This window comes from Pezoporus occidentalis, unplaced genomic scaffold, assembly GCF_034315485.1.
Source record: "Pezoporus occidentalis ecotype Australia unplaced genomic scaffold, CSIRO_AGI_Poc_V1 ctg28, whole genome shotgun sequence".
Classification (NCBI taxonomy): domain Eukaryota; kingdom Metazoa; phylum Chordata; class Aves; order Psittaciformes; family Psittacidae; genus Pezoporus; species Pezoporus occidentalis.
The window spans coordinates 666597-680593 of NW_026914718.1; positions in this window are offsets into that span (position 1 = coordinate 666597).

Consider the following 13997-nt stretch of genomic DNA (forward strand, 5'->3'; position numbering starts at 1 on the left):
ATTCAGCAATGGGAGTGGGATGAAATGTGTTCTCAAACATCACATCAATGCATCACTCTTCTCCTTCTTTAAGACATACGTCTTCTATTCTACTGTGTGGTCAACTGGAAATATTCTGTAGGAATTAGGGCTGCTTTGTGAGGCTTCTAGAGAGGGAAGTTACTTAAACACGAATAGTCAAGAAACAACGCCAGAAGCAGCTTTCAGATGATGTAATAAGATGAACATAGTTTTAAGTCTATCAATGTTGCTTCTATGTGATAAATAGTTTTAGAGTTGAAAGTTTTGAAGAAAAACGGTTTTAAATGAATGTATATTGTACATCTGTGTATTTTCCTTGGATTTTTTTTTTTTTTTTTCATTCTTCATTCCCTTCCACCTCAGCTCTGTGCTCCTTTTTTCATAATGAGTTTATACATCTTAAATATTTCTGGATTTTTAGGTGCACTTTCAAAGGCCAAATTAGACTTACTTGTACAGAACCAAGGGAGTATGCATTCTAGTTTGGAACAAAAGAAGTGAGAAGGTACATAACTTCCTCTGAAAAGGGAGCTACTTGCCTCTCTGTAGGGAAGTAGCTATTGATGACAAATCACTACTGAAGTATTGTTGCTGACAGATTTCTGCAGTCATTAATTCAACAGTGTGGACTTGCATAATTTAGGAATTTATATTCTGCAGACATCTTAGAGAATAATTCAGGAGGTCTCTACGCTACGAGGATGGAGACCGTGCAGCTTTGCTGGGCAACCTATTCACTGTGCAACCCTCTTTGTGGTGCAAATTCTTCCTTGTGTAACACTGTAACCTCCCATTTCTGTTTGTGATCACTACTTCAGAAAGAGCCTGGACCTGCCTCTTCAGGGATCTATCTGTAGGTATTGGGGGACTGCCATCAAGTTCCCCTGAAGCTGTCCCTTCTCCAGGCTGAACAAGCTCTGGTTTCTCAGTCTCTCCCCTCCAGGGCAAGTGTTCCAGCCCCAAGCAACCTGGTGGTCCTCCACTGAACTTGGCCCAGTTTATCAATATCCTTCTTTTCATGTGGGGCCAAAAAGGGATGGAGTATTCTGACTGTTAAGTAAAGGAAAACAATTTTTTTCTTGGTTTGCTGGCTACATTCCTTTCAATACAGCTTGGTGTGCTGTTGGACTTCCATGCTGCCAGGGTATGTTGACAGTAAAAGTACACTTAATTCTACAATAAACTAAACAGTAATGCCTTATTTTTCTCTAAGATCAGTGTAAAAAAATCTAAAGTTAATATTATTAAAAATACCCCTATCTCTCCTTCCCAGTAACCTAGCTTCCAAAGTCATAAACAACCAGAAATCACACTTTTTGCCTACTGTAGACATCCTGTGTTGATGCATATGTGTTTATATAAAATAGAAAAAAAGATCATTTTTGTTTCTGATGGATCTTTGCTATAATGTCTATTTCTTTGTATATCCATTTTATGACGATATCCGTTTATTTCACAAAATATGGTAGAACTTCTTCAGTGCTTCGTTAAGCACCTGTATTTGAATGACCAGGGTTGTAGCTCTTTGTTTCTGAAATAGGCTGTGATGGTTTTTAGAGTAGGTTAAGAAACCATTCCTTTTTATTCTGTGGTGTGTATTTTCTGGCTGTGTGTACAGAATTACCTACAGAATTACAGCATTGTATGTATACAGTAATTTAAATGGGTAACTGTGGTTTAGCATGTTATGCCATCATTCTCCAGAATACTGTAACACTGTCATATTATAACACATGCATTTTAATGCAGAATATATAATACCTAACACCACCCTGCGTACCAGCTTCAGGATTAGTAGTTTTCATATCATGGTTATTGTGCATTGTGTGTTTTTATCACCTTTTGTTGTTTGTGGTCAGAACTGAAAGGAACACCAAAAAAAAACCCCAAAATAACAAAAAAAAATACCCAACCCATGTCTCTAATTTTAGATTTTAGCTGCAGAATGAATGTATTTACTCCCGAAGACTAAATCAGTAGTTTCTTCGCCATTTATAAATACATTTTAGAAACCATTAAGTACTTGCTTATGATACGTGTTAGAATTTTAATTGCGAGCATATTATTGCTAGACATTTATGATTAAGGTGCTGTGTTGTATGAAGTTACGAATCTGTATTGTTTTCCTAACATTCTTTTGCTAATGTGTTGAAAAATGTCCTTGCATATAGATGACCAACATGCAAATCTTCTTTCAGGACTGCATTTACAATATGTCACAAGAGAGTACAGAATGCTTAAGGATATAAAGCCCTGCTCCTGCAAGCAAGCACTTTTGTAAGTACTTCCCCACAAGCTTGACAATATTCCCAGTGATCTGAATGAGTCTATTTAGCATCTTATGTGAATTTAAGTGTGTTCAGCCATTGCAGAAGTAGGGCTTGTATTGGATTTGTTCTGTTTAAACCCTACTTCTGGAAAAAAGACAACTGGAGAAGCCCCTGCATATGCACAACTGCTGTGAAGGACTAAAAGTAACTGAAAACAGGAATGAATCTAGGTGAGCTTAGAGAAGAAAAAACCAAAGCCCAGGCCATCACAATTTTATATATAAATCGTTGGGGTTTCTTTGCAAGGAGTGCCGGTAATTCACATTGTGTGCAGTGACCTTTTGTTGTTCAAGTCTTCCTTTTAGAAATAAATAAAAATAAATAAAAAACATTCTGAAGTACTAGGGGAAAAACACTTTAGAGAAAACTATCAAAAGCATCAGATAGTGAAGGAAATGCTGGTTTAACACACTTTTCATTTTTTATTTAGCCTGTAAGTTTAACATCCCTGCCAGGATCCGGCTATACAATAACTAAGCACTTTAGCATCTGCAACTTCTTAAACCCCTGTTAAACAGATGTAATTCCTGGCATAACTTAGTTCTCGCTAGCACTTCTTGCTACATTCCACTAAGACCAAACAGGAAATATATTTGCTTCAGTCTAAGAGTTCAAGAAGAAAACGAGCCTCTCTTTTGTAGCATGGGACAGACACAAGGAGACCTTCATTGCTTCATCATTTAACAGATCAATGCTAAAGTAATGGGCAGTACTCTTAGTGTGTCAAAGATGTGACTGCATTTATTGATACCAGTTCCTTTTACTTTACATATTTCCTAGTTTTTTCTCTCACAGGCTTTAGGCACGTGAGCATTAGAACGCTTTCTCTAGTGCCCTTATTTTTGTTCAGTATAGATTCACAATCAACATCTCCAATATACATTTTGTAAACAACCTAAGCTTGGGTTTTAATGTTATTTTTATTGGTTTTGTGTGTGAAAAAATGCAGAAAAATGCCTAGAGGAGTTTTTAAAAGCACTTTATTGTTTAATGTGCAGTCAACACCAACTGTTACAAAAACCCCCTCACAGATCTTACACACACATCTTCAACACAGATCTCATGCATGGTGCGTGCTGTTTTGGGGAGATATAAGGAAATCAGCACGGAAGGTTCAGAAGGAACTTATCCCTTCTTATAAACCTGAAATGGAACCTTTTTTTCAAGGTTGAAAAAATTCATTCGTATTTTATTTATTTATTGTATTTAATTTCTTCTTGTGGCTCTGCCCTTCCTGGTTTGAACCAGGCCTGGAAATGGAAATACTGAAATATTTGCAGAAATGTTATTCTTTAGTCTATTTTTGACTTGGGGAAACCGCAAAGAATTGGAAATCCTAGGAGAAAACCAGGTCTTGCAAAACGTTGTCAGCCATGTTTCCAGATGCAGAGACTAAAGTCATTAAATAAATAAATAAAACCAAGTTTTACCCAAGTTTATGAGCTTTAGCTAGCAGTCATTCACTGGGAAGCAATCGAGTATTTCTTTTGGCTTAAGCAAATCAGTAAAAAGGATGTACTGCCATTTTTACAGCTCTTGATGTACCACCACTAAGCAGCAATACTAATGTACATGATGTTCAGTTAGTATTTCCTTTATTTAATAACAACATTAGTCTTCAGGTCCAGTGTGCTAAGCTGCACCAATTAAATGGTTTTGTTTTTGCCTTTAGTCCATAGGTTCTAGTAAAGCTCACTTGCAACTGAGGCAGTTAAATCCGTTTTCCGTTGCCATCATTTACATAATTGGCAGACATTGTTAAGAAAAATCATTAAAACTTAGCGACATTTATAGTTAACTGGAATCTTTCTTACAAGACTAAGAGGGGCTGAATATTGGCTATTTGACTTTAATATATTATGAAAGTAGCTTTTGTTTCTTTGCACTTGTTCTTACTTCATTTGGATCAAAGCTCTCAGAAACACTGTGCCTGGAAGAAGTAAAGAATTTACCATTACCTCCTTGAAAAAATCTGTTCTATCTGGCATTGAAGTAAGAACATGATCTAACACATAACACAGTTGATGGGATTTCTTTTCAAGAACTGTATGTTATGACCTGGGCCTCTGGCAGTTTCTCTCCATCTCTGAAGCTCTTAGCTTTGCCACACACACCCTTCAAGGTATAAATAATGTTTTTTTTTTTGGCTTCCATATGTGATGAGTGGTCTCTTTTCAGAGCTTTCCATTGCCTCCCCTCAGATGACTGGAGATGATCAGAAGGGGCAACATGGATTAACTTTTCTCTTGGATTTAGTTCCTCTTGCAGTATTGTCAGCCCTCAATGGCCTAAAAAGAAAAGTACTCATTTGAGCCTTGCAGCTCCGATGGGTAGTGAGTCTAGTATCTATTATCTATTTCTCATTTTGGAACTGTGCTGTAGATGGTTATATTAAGTCATAACCAAGAATTAAGGAGAATGATACTTGCAGTAATATACATAAAATTATTAATGCACAAGAATTAACCTGGAAAGATCTTATTTTACAATTTTATAAGCCCACACTGGTGAGACTGGAACATTTCATCCTGTATGAGCTCCAAGCCTCACAGAGGTTTTGCATTTGTTTGGTTTGTATTCGTTATTTCTCAAGGATGTTCAAGCTCCGTAGAAGGTATGGAGATTGAATTGAAGTAGAAAACATTTTAAAAGGGTCTTAATACCCCACCAGCCTATGAAAGGTTAGACATTTTGAAGTAGTTGTCATATACCAGTTGCCCATGTGAAAAATAGGAACCTTTCAGGTTCCCATAAGCTGTCTGGAGAAGCTGTGGCTGCCCCATCCCTGGCAGTGTTCAAGGCCAGGTTGGATGGGGCTTGGAGCAACCTGGTCTAGTGGAAGGTGTCCCTGCCCATGGCAGGGGGTTGGAACTGGATGAGCTTTGAGGTCCCTTCCAACCCAAACCATTCTGTGATTCTATGAATCAGTGGAAAATACTTGAACAAAAATTAGTGTTTTCATTATTACATTAATATAGGAATTAAGTTGTTAGAAGAATAAGCTCCCTGTTTTGGTTTTGAATATTTCTAAAACTATGACTGGGGGTGATTTGAATAAAAATCAGTTTCTGGAAATTAAATGAACCCTTCATACTTTGAGAAAGAATAGGGGAAAAAGAAGTGACAATATATATGTATGTCTCTATAGATGTACACACCAATATGAATAGGGAACACATATTGCAAAATGTATTTTCTCCTTTTTTTTCCAGTACTGTATCAGATAGATTCAGCTTACCCAGTTAGTGTGAGAAATTCCATCAACTTCTTGGAAGAGTTGTAGTAATGCAAGTATGTTTTAAGCAGCTGGTTATAGGAAGTGGACTTAGAAACATTCCATGCTTATCTTGGCAGGTAATCATATGCTTTGGCTTTAATTTGAGATCAGCTGACACTCAATTCTTTGGAATATTTAAGAAAAACCTGAGCTATACATAGTTACATTTACTCCATATTTCTTTTTTTAATAATACAAAAAAAAATAATTTACTGTTTTTTTTCTCTTGTTCATGACTTGTAAAAGTCATGAATAAACAAAATTGGCTTAGTTTTGAGGGAATATATGAACTGAGAAAACATCTCCCGGGAAACATTTCTATCCCCAGTCCGTTACCTAGAAAAGCGTCTTCTCAATGCATCTGAACAAGGAAGTCAAATTCAATGGATGTGAGCAGTGGTTTCTGTTCTCTTAAAGCTGGTTTTATAAGGTAGAAGGTCTAGATGTTGAATTTTTTACCTGCTCAGGTATGGTTTATGTTCTGTGGAAAAAAATTGTGAGCAATATTTATGGAAGAATGTATCTGACAGTTATTTACTTAGCGAATTATTATCTGCAATTTGTTTCTTCTGTTTATGATCTATTTAAGTAGCCTCCACGAAGGAAGAAAACCCTCCAAACCACAAAAGAAATCTATTTAATTAAACTGATATGTTTAAAAATAGATTCTGCCCACAAGAAGTTTTTCAACTTTGGTTGACATTGAGGGGAAAATCTTTACAAGTTTTATTTAAATATCTATTGCTAAAAAAAGGACGTGACATGAGGTCAAATTAAAATGCTGTAATTTGTTTTCTAAGTCAGGATTGGTTTCCAGTAATTATCCTAAATCCAGTTATTATGGTTTTAAGAACATTTTACCCTATTAAACATAATCTTTCCTTTTTACTCTTTCTTACAGGGCAAATCTACTGCCAAACAAGAGAAAAAAAAGTCACATCTTGAAAAAATATAGATGCTTGAGGAAGCCCATCTTATCTTTAGACACATATCAAGATCTTTTTCAGACTGGCATAAGAAATGCCATCAACCTTCACATCTGCAATTCTCATTTCTAAATTCATAGTTAAACAGATGTGGCGCTTGGTGACATAGTTTTGTTTAGTGGTGGACTTGGCACTGTGTGGCTAAAAGTTGAACTTGATGACCTGAAAGGTCTTTTCCAACCTGAATGATTCTATGTTGCCTCCTGACCTTCACTGGGATAGCTTCTCTTTTTGAGGATTGTCATTAGGATATTGAAAAATCAGGTCTTTAACAGGACTTGGATGGGGTTTGGAGCAACCTGCTCTAGTAGAAGGTGTTCCTGCCTGTGGCAGGGGTTGGAACTGGATGATCTTTAAGGTCCTTTCAGTGCAAACCATTTTATGATTTTAATAATGTATCAGGTTTCCCAACTGGACCTGATTGCTACTCCTACACCACTTACATTTTTTTGGAGTGGTACAATAGGAACTAAAAAGTTACTTTTAATATTAAGATTGAAGGATGCAGTTGGAATTGAGTGAGTAACTGCTGACATTTTTTCTATCCATGTAAAAAACAATGTGTTGTGACTTGAATGTATCTTTTTTCCTAGTTGAGAAGGTAACTACGTACGGTGGTACAAGTGTATTGAAGCTTTTACAAGAGTGAGAAAGTACAAAGAACTGATATTCTAGAGTGCAACACGTGAGGGGGCATGAGAGCCTAAGGGATAGTCTCCACTTGGAAGGTGAGAACAGTCCAGTGTAACAAGCAGTGCAGCAACAGCAACTGTGTGCTTTGGTAACAGAGCAGCTCTCAGTGGCTTAACCTTTCTGGAGTTCAGCTGTCCCAAAACGGAAAGCAAGGCACCTTGAGGCCAGTGAATTAGAGTACATTAGTTGAAGGTAGGTTCCAATGATGAAGGCTGAACAAAACCTTTCCATACTCCTCTCATGTACTCATATGCCATACTCATACTAAAATAAGTTTAATAGAAAAAAGCACCCTTCCATGGTTTAAACACAATGGGCCAAGCTGCCTGTCGTTTCCAAAGGGAGCCTATTTTCCATGATGGATTTATTTTTATTTATTGCATTTTCTATCTCAGTGGAAGAACTGTACATTTTCAGTTGTGTGACTGGCTGCTCTTATTAAAACAAGTTCTTTATCTGGGTAAGCCGTCGTATCACTTACTTGAGCACTACTTTTAGAACTCTGGCTTCAATTTATTGTAAAAATGTAGCATACCATACTGGTGTACTAACTCAGAGAGTCTTTTCCAGGTGCAAGTACACTGTGTAGTTGTCAGTTAGAGACAGGCAGATTTCCTGTACTCAGAGGATTGCTCTGTGTTTTACACGTTACTCTGTGTGAAGACTAGCTTTAAAGTACGCTGGCAGAGGTATAGTTCTTCCTGTAATCTCTTTTGCTCTGATGTTGATGAGATTGAGGGAACAATTAACTGAAGCCCTTTCAAAGGAACAGCTCATTTCCCTACTTGCTGTTTCTCAGGAGAGAACACCACTGTTTATTTTCTGTTGATCAGTGAAATGGAAAATGAATTGTTCTCACAGTGCTAATTATGATTTATGTATTTAATTTTGTATTAGATGCTTGGGTAGCTCAGAGGATAGGTGAGAAGATGGTATTTTCATTATGGATAATGTGTTCTTGTCTGATATGGTATTGGCAGTGTTTTAGTGGAAGCAGATGCAAAACTACTGCTAAATAGATTGAATGACTTTCAGGTCCCAGATAGCATTGTAAATATCATAGTTTTGTATCTGATGCTATGATGATATAAACTATTGTCTTACTCTAGAATGGAACCTGGTTTATTTCATTAATACTGCTCATGTTGGATTCATCTCATTTGAATTCATTGAGATGATACAGACCTGCATTTATGTTAGCCATGTTAGACTGTTCTAATGCTGAAGGAGGCAAATAGGAGAGAATAGGCACTTGAGCTATTTTAGATGACTGAGTTTGGAAGAAGAGGAGCTGCATGCTGGACATACTTCTTTAAATTGAGTATAAGAGAACACAAAGGAGCTATAAAGGGACTGTGAAAGAAAATTACTCTAGCTGTCTGCACTTTATTAGCTGGAAAAAGGTGAAACAGAACTAGGCACAGCTACAGGTTGGGCAGAGAAGAGATTCAGAGCAGCCCTGTGGAGAAGGACTTGGGGGTGCTGGTCGATGAGAAAATGAACATGAGCCGGCAGTGTGTGCTTGCAGCCCAGAAAAGCCAACCGTATCCTGGGCTGCATCAAAAGGAGCGTGACCAGCAGGTCGAAGGAGGTGATCCTGCCCCTCTACTCTGCTCTTGTGAGACCTCACCTGGAGTATTGTGTGCAGTTCTGGTGTCCTCAACATAAAAAGGACATGGAACTGTTGGAACAAGTCCAGAGAAGGGCCACGAGGATGATCAGGGGACTGGAGCACCTCCCGTATGAAGACAGGCTGAGAAAGTTGGAGCTGTTCAGCCTGGAGAAGAGAAGGCTGCGTGGAGACCTCATAGCAGCCTTCCAGTATCTGAAGGGGGCCTATAGGGATGCTGGAGAGGGACTCTTCATTAGAGACTGTAGTGACAGGACAAGGGGTAATGAGTTAAAACTTAAACAGGGGAGGTTTAGATTGGATATAAGGAGGAAATTCTTTCTTGTTAGGGTGGTGAGGCACTGGAATGGGTTGCCCAGGGAGGTTGTGAATGCTCCATCCCTGGCAGTGTTCAAGGCCAGGTTGGACGAGGCCTTGGGTGACATGGTTTAGCGTTAAGGTGTCCCTGCCCATGGCAGGGGGGTTGGAACTGGATGATCTTAAGGTCCTTTCCAACCCTAACTATTCTGTGATTCTATGATTCTAACTATTGGTAGAACCTTTGCAGAAAGCCCACTGGTTTTAGCGTTGCTGCAACACTCAGGTTGCTTTAGTCATACCTGTTATTTACTACATTAAAAATCAATTTGCCATTTTTAAAAGGCTCTTTTTTTTTTGGTGTGTGTTCTGTTTGATGCCGACTATAGACCTATGCATCGTGTTCCTAGGGAGTTAGAAAGGCTCAAGAAACAGAGAAAGTACTGAAAAGCTTTCTTAAACCATGCTGTTAAAAGCAAAATTAAAGCATTCAGATATGGGTAACTGTTACTTGCTAATCTCTCTGTAACATAAATATTATCATCACTGAGCTTTGCTTTTAATCTTCTCTGTATCTTACTGAAAAAAGTCATCATCTGTGATATTATTTTCATATGTGTATCTAATCTTAATCCTGGTAAGAGGTCACCAGATAGAAGTTTAAATGCATGGACAATGAACTTTTTTCCAAGTTCAGATGAACTACCCAGCTGAGGCTACTGTATGGATGTGTATAAAGTCATAAACAGGTAGGCCATGTGAGAATCTACCATGTTTAGTGACAGTTTCCTGTATTTCCTGTAAAGCATATGTAATTAATTAATATCAGGGAAATTGTATTAATTTGGCCATCGGTTACTTTGACAAAAATAGTAATCTATTTTGTTTTTCTATTTATACTGGAGGCAACGGGAGAGGACATCCAGGAAATGTTTAGGGTGGTAGAGGTGTAACAACGTTAAATCGGTGCCTACATTATTTGAAGAAAGGTTTGTGTTCTTGATCTCTTGCAAAAGAGATCTTTTCACCAAATCTGTTGGTTTGTTAACTAAAAATCAGCTTCCCCAAGACACCTTGCCATAGAATCATAGAATCAACTGGGCTGGAAAAGAGCTTTAAGATCAAGCCCAACCATTACCACAGCACTGCCAAAGCCACCACTAACCCATGGCACTGAGGCCTTGTCTCCATGGTGTGTGAACACTTGCAGGGACGGTGACTCCAGCACTGCCCTGGGCAGCCTGTTCCAATGCCTGAGCACCCTTTGGGGAAGGAATTGTTCCTAATCTCCAGTCTAAACCTCCCCTGACGCAGCTTGAGGCTGTTTCCTCTTGTCCTATCAATTCGGACAATACACATCTCTGTAGACCACCATTACTACAAGTGCTTCTCATTCAGCATAAGAAAAGGAAAAAAATTTACTCCTCACTGTCATTTCAATCCGTTTTCCTCTGCATGTGTTCAACGCTGAGGTAACACTGGGAAAACTTGTGGGAATCCGTGGGCATCTTCACCATACTTAACTGGCCTTTTGGAACAAATGTGGGAAAGTTTATTACTGGTTCTCTTTTGCTGGCCTGTGTTATCATGTGGTAAAGCCTAGCACGTTGTCTCTCTTCTTCCATACAAATGGTGAGAATGTACTGCAAGGTTTAAAGAAGTGCCAGAGAATCTGAGTACTCCAAGAGCATAATAAGGCAAGTACAGTTTAGACAGAAGCTTAGCTAACTGTGGTCATAGAGAACAGTCAGACAGCACCTTTCCCTCTGCTCCCACAGTATATCCCAAGTGACTGCAGAGACTCAGCCTGTATACTGTTTCAGAAGAAGGTCATATACTGATAGACAGTTCTAAAACTATACACCTTAGACTTCCCACTGGTGAATTGTTGTGAACTGATGTCAATTGTTCTTGCAGAGCTTTTCATTTATCCCCTTGTAGTTTCTTACCTTTAGAATTAAAAAAACCCTTAGGAACTGCAACTGAATCTAGCTAGCAGAACATCATTTCTGCAGCAGAGTTATTAAAGAGCTAGCTCTGGGCTAAATTTACATCTTCTGTGTAAATGTAAAGAAACCACATAAACCTCCTATAGATCTGTTTGTTGTAACAACAGTAACCTGAACACCTTCCACTTTATTTTTCAGTGGAAGGAATGCTAAAGAAATTAAACAAATGTAGTTCCCGTCTACCAAATTAAATGGTGCTTTTTAGAGAGAAATAGGGAAGGGATAGCCTTTATTTTCCTTCAAGATTTCCTCAGCCATGTGATCAAAATGGAACAGGAACTGCTGTAATAATAAAGCAACAGCTTTTTTTAGCTTTTAATGGTGCAGCTTGGAGATTCGCAACCTTGTACTCTTCAGTACCTGCAGACAGGCTGCTGGCTCTCTACAGAGAAGAAAGGAATACTTATTTTCTCCAGACCTGCTGTGGTTGACAGAATTACGACACACTAAAGCAAGGTTATATGCTCTTCAAGATCGTCTTTAGCCTGTAAACTGTTTCCCTTTTCCCTTCAAATGTGCTGTGATTAGTCAGCAACTTTCCCAGCAAAAGTAGATCTATAAAAGAAAAAAAAAACGGGAATGGTGAGGAACAGGAGGCTTCCTGGAGAAACTGAGCAACATGTTGAGTGATGTTAAATGTGTTTAAGGATCTTGGCTTGTTTCTATATAGAATTTGGGGCAAAACTGGGGAGGGAAGGGAAAAGAAGGGTCCATGAGCTTGCATAAATGTTTTCTGCCTTGGTGTTCCTTTTCCATGACAATGATGTCAGAGAGAATATGTTCCCATATGTGTGCTAGTTATTTGTTATTAGTACTGATTCAGAGCAGCATGAAAAATGCCACCAAATGATGGAAACCATTATTTCTTGCATCTTTTATGATGTTTCAGAAACATTTAAAGTCCTCCAATGAAATCAAGTTTGTCCTGTACGTAAGCAGTCTTAAACCACATCATTGTGGGTCAAAGCCTGCTCTCAAGAAATGTTAGCAGAGCCTCAGGTCTCTGGTGTCCCACTGCAGTGCCCTAGCAAGGCTGCCTCTAATTACAATGTACACGAGTAGCATTGCACTCAATTAAACTTAGAGTTAGCATAATTCAGAGCATTCAGAAAAGATTGGGTTCTCACTTTATAAAAGCAGGCAAGACAATGGGCATTCTTAAATTTATTATTTTAGCTTTACCAGGATTAGAATGACCCTGACTCTCAGCCAAGAACATTCCAAGTGAGCTAACAGCAGGAAACACATCCACTGTTGAGATCATCTTTGCAATCAGATAACAATTCGTTTCCATTTGTGTAAGACACCCAGCCTTATTTAAGGACAATATTAGTGTACAGTATGTTCACAAAGTGTTTTAATGTCACAGTGTGAAGGACATGAAAAGAAGTTCAAGTGCCAGGATATATCTACTTTAGAAATTGTTATAAAATAATGCAGTGCTATTTTCGATAATATCATAGTGAAATGTCAGCGTTCATAGTTATTACTCTAACATTAAAATCTAACTTGGTGTTTCTTCCATTTTTCCTGCCAACTTAACTCCGTATTTTTGTCCACTGTTATACGGGTGCCTGTAGTACAACCCCATCTTAATTTTCAAGTCAGAACCGTTGCTTGAGAAGTCAATCAAGGCATTATCAAAGAGCAGTCAGATTTGACTAACTGGAAATCAGAAAAACTGCATTCAGAACCAATTCTGGATACCAGTGCAAAAGAAGCACTCCTTGGCAGTGCTGGGGAGTGGTTGGACTTGATCACCTTAAAGGTCTTTTCCACCCTGGCTGATTCTGCGATTTTGTGATTCTATGAATTTATGCTCATTTCTGCTGCTGCTGAATGCTCACAGTTTTTAGTACAGCTAGTGCTGATCATTTTAGCATCTGAAAGAAAAATATAAGTAAACTTCTAGATCTACAGACAGGCAAATATTGTAGATTACTTTAGATTGACAAACAGGCCTTACTGTTAAATATATCATGTACTATATATAATTGAATGAATCAGGTTTTGGAATCTCTAGTATCTGTTTTGCAATTATTTTGTCTGCGATTTCTCTCTTTGAATGCTCTTGTCAGACAGTCTGAGCAAAAACTCTTGAAGATACAGAGAATACAAACACCCCCCAAAAACCCCACATCTAAAAGTCTTTGTCATATGTGCATGATGTTTAGAAAAGGTAGAGCTCAGATTTTGTCTTTAGGTTTGAGGTAACTGCTGAACTAGCTACTGCTTTTGGTTTGCACTTGCATGTCCTGTGGTTTCCACAGGAACATCTGTCATGTTGAATTAAGTTCTGCACTGACAGTAGTGCTGAGGAAAAAGGTGATAATAGGAATAAAACATCTTGCTACTCAGTTTTAAGCCAAACTTAGATGAGATCAAGACTGTGATAGCTCAAATTGCATAGAATACTACATTGCTTACAGAGTAATGTAATGTAAAGAATGTAATACTTGCATGCAAACAGCGTGATGGCCCATGGTTGTTTTTATGGAATTGTATCAGCTATCCCAGAATATTTGCAGTAAGAGCTTTGGGAATCTCAGCCCTCAATGTCACCTGGTTGCTTAAGTGATCTATTTCACTTGTGCATATTTATAGTTAGAAAAACAAAAGTAGTATTTCAACAATGTGCATTAAAAAAGAAAAAAGGGAGTGGAACTTCAGGCATGGTATCCCTTTTATACCTTGAAATTATACTCAAAGAACATGAGGGGGAAAACAAAATTATGCAAATTGGGCAGCCCCAGC